Here is an 11,385-nt window from a genome sequence, read left to right on the forward strand (position 1 = left end):
TATATATATATATATATATATATATTATATTTATTAACTGTATTTATTAACTGTATATTATGTATATTTCATGTAGACTATATCATTTTTAAAATACAAACCAAAAATACGAGGAAGAAGAATTGTGATTTCCATGTTTTCTACAACATATATATTAATCCGTAGTATTTAACTAGCGTGACGTCGCAAATCTCGCTCCGAGGCTGTTCTATTAGAGACGGCATTGCGTCAGCATGGCCGCAAGTTGCTAACCCAAGAATGGCAAACTAATAGGATTGCTCATCCTCATAAGACGTACGTTCGCCTCTTCCCGCGTTTCAGCTGACAGTTGTGACGTCATTGTAGCCCTTGTCAAAGCCTTCGTGGCCTTGTCATGATAGTGTGTATTATTAGTTGCCTATGGTAAACTTATAAAAATAACAGCTGAGAAATTTTGAGTTAATTATTTTGTCAATTTTAAATGTGAAAAAGGTGTCTTTAAAGTTTTTAGAGCTATAGAGTGTATAAATACGTTCATTTTGTGTTGTGGATTGTGACAAAGTGCATACTAAGTGCCCACGATTGTGTTTATTAATTATTTTAAAGCAAAATATGGAAGTACTCTAAAAAGAACGCTTGCAAAAGGTGATGCAGGGACCTGCTGTTCTTAAAAATGCATTATCCGAGTATTTAATACGATTTATACAGTTAATTTTCTTTACTGCATACATATAAGGTGTTTAAATAAATAAACTAAATAATGAACCTTTTGCATTTGGTAACTAATAATGCACGTGTGTGTATTATTGGTTGCCGGATAAGGACTAATAACTATGACAAGGGCTACAATGACGTCACAAAGCGAGTAGTTTTCGCATGCACCTGGCGGACACTTTTGGCTGAATGAGCAGTCCTATTAGGTTAACTGTTCTTGTTGCTAACCTAATAAAATTAACACTAGAAAAGCCCGCGGGAACTGTCAAATTCAAAGTTATTCGTTTCACAGACTATATAGTGAGAATCAACCTTGATTCAACCATTTCCGATTATGGTTAGCCTCCCTCATATATTTAGATAACCTCTTCATAATTGGACCCATCAAAATAAAGTTCGTTTCACTGAGCAATAAATTTTGTTGATATTTATAAGATAAAAAAATAAAACTTATAATAAGAAATACTTAAAAACCCGGTAAAACTTGTAACATATACGTTTTTTTAATAAAAAAGATATAATGCATATGCTTCGTCGTAGAGGTAGGGAATACGAGTTCAATATTTAAATCCTGTAAATCGGCTCTCTCATACAAAATTGGAAAAATGTCATCGGTGGGAAGGTTCGCCTTTTTATAATGTTAAACATACATTTCGGAATATGTTCTTCGGTTAAAGCGATGTATTTAAATTCGGTCCGATAAATGTAGAACGTTTCTAAGCGTTTTCATAAATGTCTGGTTTAAAAAAAGAAAAAAGACTGAAAGATGTACTGTATCGTTGGTATATTTACAATTATTATTCATTATGAATAATAATCTTGATAATAACATAAATGAGGGGTTTAGAAGTGAACTGGATCAAGTCCTAGAACATAATTATGGAGAAAATGAGAGTTAAAGTTTTTTAATGTTACTTAATTAAAATCTTTACATGCATTACATACATCTTTATATGAAATGATGTCCCCAACAGCATATAGAACTCGAGGAACATATATGACGGTGAGTGTAGATATGGTTGAAAAGGCTTTAATTGCAATGAAAAACGGAAAGTCTAGTGGTCCTGAATACCAGCGGAACTTCTGAAATGCGGACCGAACATTTTGAAAGAAATTCTCGCTTGTATTTTCACTACATATGTTAACGGGGAGCCCATACCTGATTCATGGAAAACGTCATGGATAACTCCGATCCATGCATTGATAATATCTTTCCAATAACTCAGATCATTGAGAAAAAGACGGCAACGAATAACGACCAAATTCATCTCCTGTTTGTGGACCTTAGTAAGGCTTATGATACGGTACCAATTAAGAAACTATGGGAAGTTCTCGAAAAAAAGCCCAATAAATATAACACTAATAAAAGCGGTACAGCAACTTTACTGCAATTGTTCCGCAAGAATTAAAATAGGCCCAACTCTATCTGAATTATTAAAAGGTCTCAAACAGGGTTGTTGTCTGTCCCTAACTTTATTTAAAATCTACCTATCAGAAGCTCTTAAGCACTGGCACAAGAAGTGCTCTCAGATGGGAATACCTATTAATGACAACTTTTCTCCAAATTATTATAAAAAAAAATTATTACAAATTATTATAAAAAATCTCGAAAAAAGCCCAGTAAATATAACACGAATAAAAGCGGTACAGCAACTTTACTGCAATTGTTCCGTAAGAATTAAAATAGGCCCAACTCTATCTGAATTATTAAAAGGTCTAAAACAGGGTTGTTGTCTGTCCCTAACTTTATTTAAAATCTACCTATCAGAAGCTCTTAAGCACTGGCACAAGAAGTGCTCTCAGATGGGAATACCTATTAATGACAACTTTTCTCTGTATATTCTGCATTTTGCCGATGACGAGATAGTAATGGTCCAAGACAAAGAAGACCTAGAATACATGACCAGAAAACTGATAGAGGAGTACGAGAAATGGGGACTGGAGCTAAACAAGAAGAAGACAAGATATATGTGTGTTGGTGGCGAGTTGGAAGACCTAGTATTAAATAACAATATAAAAATTGAAGCTTGCGAAGAATATATGTATTTAGGGGTAAAAAGGCAAGGGGAGATGCGAAAAGGAAATCGAAGAACGGATTGGTAAAGGCAGAAAGGTGATAGGAGCGCCGAACTCGGTGCTTTGGTCTAGGGATATCTCGGATCACAGAAAAAAACTGATTTATAACGCGATTTTGAAAAGCGTAATGTTATCTGGTTCTGAGGTATGGCAGTTAAGCGAAAAACATAAAAAGAAGTTGTTATCGACCGAAATGGACCTCTGGCGAAGATCAGCCCGAATCTCTCGTTTAGACAGAATTAGGAACGAGAGAATACGTGAAAAAATGAAGGTAACATTGTACAAGACATACAAGAAAAACAACTGCAGTGGTACGGCCATGTACAACGAATGGCTGACGATAGAATACCAAAGCAAGTGTTGCAGTGGACCCCTACAGACAGACGTAAACGAGGCCGACCTAAACTCTCCTGGAATCAAGGAATCGACAGAGCCATGTCGGAAAGCAACCTACTACCAGTAGTCGGTGGCGTTAGCCTAAAAATATTTCAGTGCCGGACACCAGCACCATATTTGGCACACGCTTTCTAGAGATAATAAGGCTTCAAAAATTGCCGGGAGACAATCTCTGGCATGTCCGGATCATCCTTTGATGACGTCATCAAAATGGCGGACAAAATTATTAGCATGAAATTGGATTGTCACTTGTAACTTTGTTAATATTTAACCGATTTTAAGTTCTAAGAGCTCATTTTAAAGACTGAATAATTTGCTAAAACAAAACCTATATTCAGTTTTTTTGTAGGAGGGATAGTTTTCACGCATCCCTTAAAATTGGAATAAATAAATGAAAAATTACGGATTTATTCTAAACAAATTGTAACGTTAAAACAACAAAAGAAAAGAATTGTTTATTACGTACATATACTACTCTTACTTTTAACTATTTTTTGTCACCCCTCCCCCATCGACACATCCCCCCCCTGCCTTGTCTCTGAAATGTTACAAATTTGTATTGCAATATAAGCAAAATAATAAAACTTTTTTTTTGAAGAAACAAAATGCACATAAAATAAATATTTATTTTTCTACCCTCCCCTTACTTAAGTCTTCTTTTTTTGTTCCTGTCCACCCCTCAAACCTATATACACCTAAAAAGTTATCAAGATGTATAATGTATACCCATTTAAAGTATTTTCCTAAAAATGACTTCGGAAGATACATTTCTCAAGCTAAAAATAACTTTTGCGAAAACATATTTCTTAAACAATAAAAATAAATCTAAGATAAATATTAAAGTAGTACCTTAACACTAATTTTATTACTAAAAAATAGTAACTATATGTACAATATTCCCAAAAAAAGAAAACTTCGCGGGTACATGACATTTACAGAGCATTGCCCAGCCCTCATGCAAAGTTCCTCTGAATCCTCCTAAAAAATGAATAAAAATGTTCCTAACTTGAGAGGATACATTTTTAAACTAAAAATAACTTAACACTTAACATTAACTTAACTTCATATTAATTATAATTAAAAATAGTATAACTAATATTAATATGTACAATATTCCCAAACAAAAGAAAACTTCGCGGATTATTATAGTGAAAATAATGACAAATCAAACTATAGTTTCAGAATCGATAGAATCAGACCTTTCAGATGGCTGATAATTCCCTGGAATGGGAATCGAATGATTCACTTGGTGCAAATTGTTCAGATTTTGTTTCATTGTCATCTATTTAATCCAAAAAATATTTTCTTACCTCTAAACTTTAGCACGTGTGTTAAAATCGCGCACAGCGTTAAATTTTATGGACTTGATCCATTTTAATTCTGATTACTCCAACTATGCTTATATGCAATGTATCATACATGGAAACATTCTAGATTCGATAATGTAATGACATTTTTTTTATCCTTAAATAATTTATGAATACTTGTAAATGCTCCTCATAAAAGGAGTTGTTTTTGTTTATACCATATTGTACATAATAAATAGCATAGCGGTATGCCAGACCGATCTAATGAAATGCACATGATTTTGATTTTTAGTTTTATCGATGTTCAGCGTAAGCCCACGGCCACACAGAAAGCGTTATGAGCGTTTTGCGTTTTTTGCGTCTCAAGCGCTTTTTGCGATTTTACCGTTTTAAGCGATTTTTTCGATTTGTGTCCATTAAAAACACGCAAAAGACGCGGCAGGTCTACAGTTTCTATTAAGATTCCCGGCCCGTCCAACAGTCAATCTTGTAAGAAAGAGATAGGCGAGATCGGCTCCGTTTGCGTTGGCGTTGAAGAGACGAAGATAAGAGATGCTGAGATTGAATTGTGGACGGGCCGGGGCATATATACTGCTAGTCCACAATCTACTGCTAGTGTCAGTGGTGTGTGTAAAAATAATAATTATTATTTGCCATTTATTTTACGAATTTTAGTTTATATGTGTATAGTTTTTTTATGTTGTAGTGTTGTGGTTAGTACTTGTTATAATTATAATATAATATAATAAGTAATTATTATATGTGAAACGTGTTAACGGCTTAGAAATACGTAGTGACGCGACGTGTATTTGTGAGCAGTTCACGTGTTTATCAATAATATTGATATTTTAATACAAATTTTGTAAAAGTGAATCAAATTATTACGTGTAAAAAACATTTGGCGCTTATTATTTTTATTATTGTATTTATTTTTATTATTTTACGCGAATAAAACTGTTACGCGTAAAAAACTATTTTTACGCGTATAAAACTATTTGTTACTGGTAAAAAACTGTTTTTTACGCGTATAAAACTATTTGTTTTGTGTAAAAATCTATCTGTTACACGTAAAAAACTAATTTTTATGCGTCAAAAACTTATTGTTTTTAGTAAAAAAATCTTTTACCCCAAAAAAATGTTTTTTACGTGTAAAAAAACTATTTTTTACACGTAAAAAACTATTTTTTACCCGTCAAAAACGATTTGTTTCTGTTAAAAAACCTTACGCGTAAAAAATAGTTTTTTATGCGTAAGAAAATATGCATTTTCTTTATTACTTTTTCAACATTTACAACTATACTTTTTCAAACAGTTCCTTCAAACTTTTGAAATTAATAGAATCTTCCTAAACAGTAGATGTTCTGTTTTAGATAATACCCTAAATTGAAAAAAAATCATACTATTTAATTTATTTTTATTGTATTGTTAAATATAACGCCCGCCTATGACCGGGTCTCATCTTAGAAAACGCTAAAGACGCTACAGAAAACACTGATTTGTTTTCATTTGCGTTTTTTGCGAGACACGCCGAACGCTACATGCTTTTGGTGTGGCCACTCCTATATAATCCTGTTATTATGTTTTAGTCGCTAAAGACGGTATATGGTATATGTGTCCAGGTATATGTGTTCAATTCCAGGTATTTCTTGCAATTGCTGTAACGTTCGAAAGACTCAGGGCAAAAACACGTACAATATTTATCACAGAACTTCAATACGCTGATGACTGCGCTCTAGTTGCAAAAACTTTACAGCTAGACTATCATACATATAAGTTAGCGGTACATTAGCGGTACATAATAGAATCAACAAATATCGGTAGGTTTAAAGACGACAGACCGAAACAGAAGTCGATAAATAAAATTAAAGAGCGTCGAAGGGCGCCGAAGTGCGAATAAGCAGGTCGAAGGTTTCCGGAATCTTTTTTTCTCCCGTCTCTAACCGCCTCATTCGTTCGCCCATCAGTCTCTCCTTCTCTCCGTAGTTTTCGGTGATTTGTGCTCGACTGATGCCTCTGATAAATGGAGGCACCCCGGGCGATTTTTCTTTGGAAGTCGTTGCCCGATGCCGCAGATTTTTCGTCAAATACATTTGGTTTTTCTAAACCTAACCTAACCTAACGAGGCCGATGTGATTGTGGAAACGCCGAAAATTATGAGGATATGCCGGGTGTTGCGAATTAAACGAAAAGATAGAAAAATTGGAAAAAAAGAAACTAATGAAAAATAAATATGTCAGGCACTCAAACGACTTATCCCTTTTTGCCCACACTCTTCGGATGCATGTAACAATGTTTTGGATTTCTGCACTAGTGTTGGCGTCTCTACACACCGGTCGATGTATGGGCATAATCAAGAGGGCTACTGATACCGTGTTGTAAAAATAAGGTAATTAAGGGCCTATTTTTTGGTATTTATTATAATTTTGCAAATATCTTCGGTTTGAAAAAAGATATCACGATGTGGTTTTCGCTGACTTTTTAAGCTTTTACTACTCTTTACTATCAGCTAAAATTACATATACTATCGTATTTAATTTTTTTGAATAAACGCGGTTTGTTTGTTAAATTGTAAGAAAGCGCCCCCTAGCGTCTACGTTCAAAACCTTATTATTATTATTTTTATGGTATAATATACAGTAAGAAACGCTCTTTTATACGAGCCCTCGTTTGTTGGATTCTGATCATCCAGTCCGGAGTTATTAATATTTAAATAAAGACAGATCTAACCTTCCCCCAACACTTTATTTTAGCAGATAGGTGAAAATGGTTCTAACAAAAAAAAATCCAAAATTTACTGAAGATTATGAAGCTGATTTGCAGTACTCATTATCTAGGCAAAATTCTGTAAAAATTTCATTTTATTATTTTTCATAGCAGTTGCGCCCTCTAGCGGTCGTTTTACAAACTTGAAAATAATTTCCAGCAATTTCTCATAGCCCGTTTAGTTATAAATATTTTTTTCCGTAGGCCCTACGGCTGATACTTTCCGAGATACAGCCGGGAGCTATTCTTAGTGGGACACCCTGTACAGCGTAATAGACTCTTAAATGTAACTCAATGCAATCAGCATCAAAAGTAGTAAAAGTGAAGAAAACAACGACCTAAACTAAGTTAAAATCGACTTGGAAACACTAAAAATAGCACCGGCAAAACTCCCCATCGATTTCTAATTTGGTCTTATTTACGCTTCGATTCCCGATTGTTAACACTTCCGTTTTCGACGAAAGATTTATTAGGTCTCGTGGCCAAGAATGCTGTTTCTATAGTTAGTTCGGTAGTGTGGAGGGCAAGGGACGTATCGATCCCTGTAAAAGTTAATTTTAATTTAAAACCAGCTCGTCATTGGACTTAATTTCTTTCGATTGCGTTTTTGGTGTAAATTATTATATCGAAGCTGTTCTTGGATAGTGTTATGAGTACGTTTTTAGTAAATAATCGTTTGCTTGAATTTGAGACAATTTTTCTTTGTTGCGAATAGAATGTGGAGTACCTCAAGGCTCAGTACTAGGCCCTATTTTGTTTCTTCTTTTTATTAACGACATTGCTAATATAAACATCAGTGGTAAAATATGTCTTTTTGCAGACGACACTAGCTTCACTTGGAGCAACAAGGAAGTCACAGCACTTCATAGGATTATATAAAATGACTTAATGGTTATCTTATCCTTCAATTATTATCAGTAATTTTGGAAAAATAAGCATTTTTACATATATATTTAAATTTTCCCAGACATACAGGCACTTTTTTAAATTAGTTTATTTTAATGTTAATGTCAACTGCCTAACTGCAATAACAAAGTGAATATCCAAGCAAAGAAAACTTTACGAGAATCATGACCTTGAACTATTTTCAAGTCCAGTTTTAATCCTAAAACGAAAGTAAAATAGATATTAAGTTAATTGAAATTTTAGAATTAATAGAAATTTAGAATTAATAGAAATTTTTTTATTAATTTGTTATGTTAAGAGAGGTTCAAAATATTTTTGACACTACTACTTCTACTTTTTTCTTAATAGGTTGGTAAATATAACATACTTACTTTTATTTTACCGGGTGTCTTTAACATATCTATCAGAGAAAGGGGGTACCAATACATATAAAAATAGATGATACTGGCTACTGGCTCCTGCACCAAATAAAATAACAAATAGTATACCCTAAAATTATAAGTAACAAAATATAAATACCTATATGGAACAAAGGAATTTGCTCCTTATCCATATTCATAAGTCAAAAAAATGGAGAGTTTAGAAAAAAAAGAAAAATTAACAAACATGATGAATTGTCATGATGTTGTCATCTTGGTTGTCATGATGACGAAAGGCGATTGTTCTAATTCCTAATTTCTATTTAGAAATTACGTTTTATATGGCTGCTTCTTTCTCTCTTGTTATATTAGAGTGAGATAGTGGGCCCAATAGACGCAATGCGCAGATCAACATAAATAGAACCAAATTTTGCGTTCTGAGTTGCGCTACGGGAACGTTGTCCCTCTCTTTGCCATTTAATTTGCCAGTCTCTTTTTATTTGTTTGTCTATGTGTGCGACTCAATTTGACCGCATTTTCAAGCTCCAGAAGAGAGCTGTTCGATATTCTGGAACTAAACAGCAGAACTCATTGCCAGGACTTTTTTAAAAAATTAAAATTACGGTAACATTGGTAATTTATAAAAAAAAAACAGTTTTTTAAATAATATTTTTTTCATTTCAAAACTCTAAAAAAATTACAGAAAAGACAAGAACGTTTTTTTAAGCTAGTTAGACTCAGAGTGACCGATGTTATAGTACGTAATAGAATGGATAATGGTAAATCATCCTCAATCTTGTCACATGGTTCTTCTTTCTCTTTTGTTAATTGAGTCAAGTCTATTACTTCGAAATCGATATATTTTTCTTCCATTTCTTTCTCAGCTGCCTCTACCATTCTAGGATGTCCTTGTCTATTTAGTAATATTATAATTAGGGGCAATATAAGTAAATATTCCGATCTTTTCCAAGGTAAGTTTGTTTCTTCTTGGCCGATAGACACATCTCTATAGTCTATAGCCAACATACTTATGTTAGAGCTTGTGCAAGTTTCTGCCCTTCAGAGAGGTCCAGACATTTTTTGCTGCAAAGGACGAATTCTTTCCGTTTTTCCAGAATTGCACACATTTTTTGTGTGCAATTCTGGAAAACCTGGATGGAAAACCAATTCTGGATGAACCTGATACTTTGCTACATAATATAGGCTCGTTAGCGTCAAAATCGTTATCAACTTAGAGATTGGTTTAAACAAGTCATAAGTTGCTTGTATTTGTAGCCAAAATTCGTTTCGAAGCAGAAGGCTCACTGTGTTTGGTGAAGGAACATACTTAACTTACTTACTGCCATTACTCGCTGACGAGTATTTGACACGCATCAGAAGATATTTACGCACGGCGTTTTCTTTCATGAGCTATTATGTGACTGAAAAGCTCGATACGTGATGTTATCACTCTTCCGCATTCCGGACATTCAAAAATCTCATTATTTTGTGGGCTCTTTACTTTTTGGTTGTCCTTGTTGACTGAATTTACAATTCTTTTCCATTGCGTTCTATTGTGTTATCCCCTTTAAGTTTTCATGGAAATATCCTTGTATCTTTTGAGTTGTCCATCCGGTTTCCTCTTACCCTCTACAAGCTCACCGTAAAACTGCAAGTTTCCTTTTTGTGCTCAATTGTAGAAAATAAAGAACATCAAAAATATCAGGGTAATAATATCATCAACTGCTAAACTTTTAAATGAGTGTATAAAAAAAGGAAAAGAGTAGAGTGGAAAAAAACAATATTTCCAATACTACTACTGCCATTACTCGCTGACGAGTATTTGACACGCATCAGAAGATGGTCACGCAAGGCGTTTTCTTTCATGAGCTTTTCTGTGACTGTAAGCCCGATACGTGATGCTATCTGTCTACCGCACTCCGGACATTCAAAAATCTCATTGCTTTGTGACCTCTTTACTTTTTGGTTGTCGCTGTTAACGGCCTTTACAATTCTTCTCCATTCCGTTCTATTGTGAGCTGCTTCTTCCCACTCATTCTGCTTCTTAATTCCCTTTAAGTTTTCGTGGAAAATATCCTTGTACCTTTTGAGTTGTCCACCCGGTCTCCTCTTACAACTCCTCTCTCCGTCTACAAGCTCACCGTAAAGCAGAGATTTTGGTATGCGGTTTTCTTGCATGCTGCATACGTGACCAGCCCATCTTAAGCGGGACTTTGTAATCATGACTTCAATACTCTCGCAGTTAGCTTTTTCAAGGACCGATACGTTGGAGACATGATGGAACCATTTTATTCTTAAGAGTTGTCTAAGATGTCTCTGTTGCAACTTGTTTAATGCGTTCGTGTGTCGGCGGTACGGCACCCATGTTTCGCTTCCATATAACATGGTGGGAATTATTATTGCTCGGTACACAGCTCGTTTTTTTGCTCAAGTCATGATTGTAGAAAACCCTGTCATTTAATTTCCAGAATGCTCTTGAGGCGCTGCTAATCCTGTGCTGAATTTCAGAGTCGATATTGGCCTTTTCCGAAATCAAACTGCCGAGGTAATTGATTTCCGCTACATATTCCAATAGTTCTTCTCCGATTTTTATAGCATTGTTGTGATCTTCCGCGGGAGTGCACATGATTTTAGTTTTATCGATGTTCAGCTTAAGTCCCAAAGCCTCATATGCCCATGTATATGTGTTCAACATTTCTTGCAATTGCTGTACCGTATTTGCAACTAGAGCACAGTCATCAGCGTATTGAAGTTCTGTGATGAATTTTGTACGTGTTTTTGCCCTGAGTCTTTTTTATGTTGAACAGACCGCCGTCGTATCTGTATCTAATGCCCAAACCTTTCTCCTGCAGTTTGCTGTCTACTATAATGGAGAGCGCTGCCAT

Source organism: Sitophilus oryzae, unplaced genomic scaffold (assembly GCF_002938485.1).
Source record: "Sitophilus oryzae breed Bouriz unplaced genomic scaffold, Soryzae_2.0 scaffold_801_pilon_pilon, whole genome shotgun sequence".
NCBI lineage: Eukaryota > Metazoa > Arthropoda > Insecta > Coleoptera > Curculionidae > Sitophilus > Sitophilus oryzae.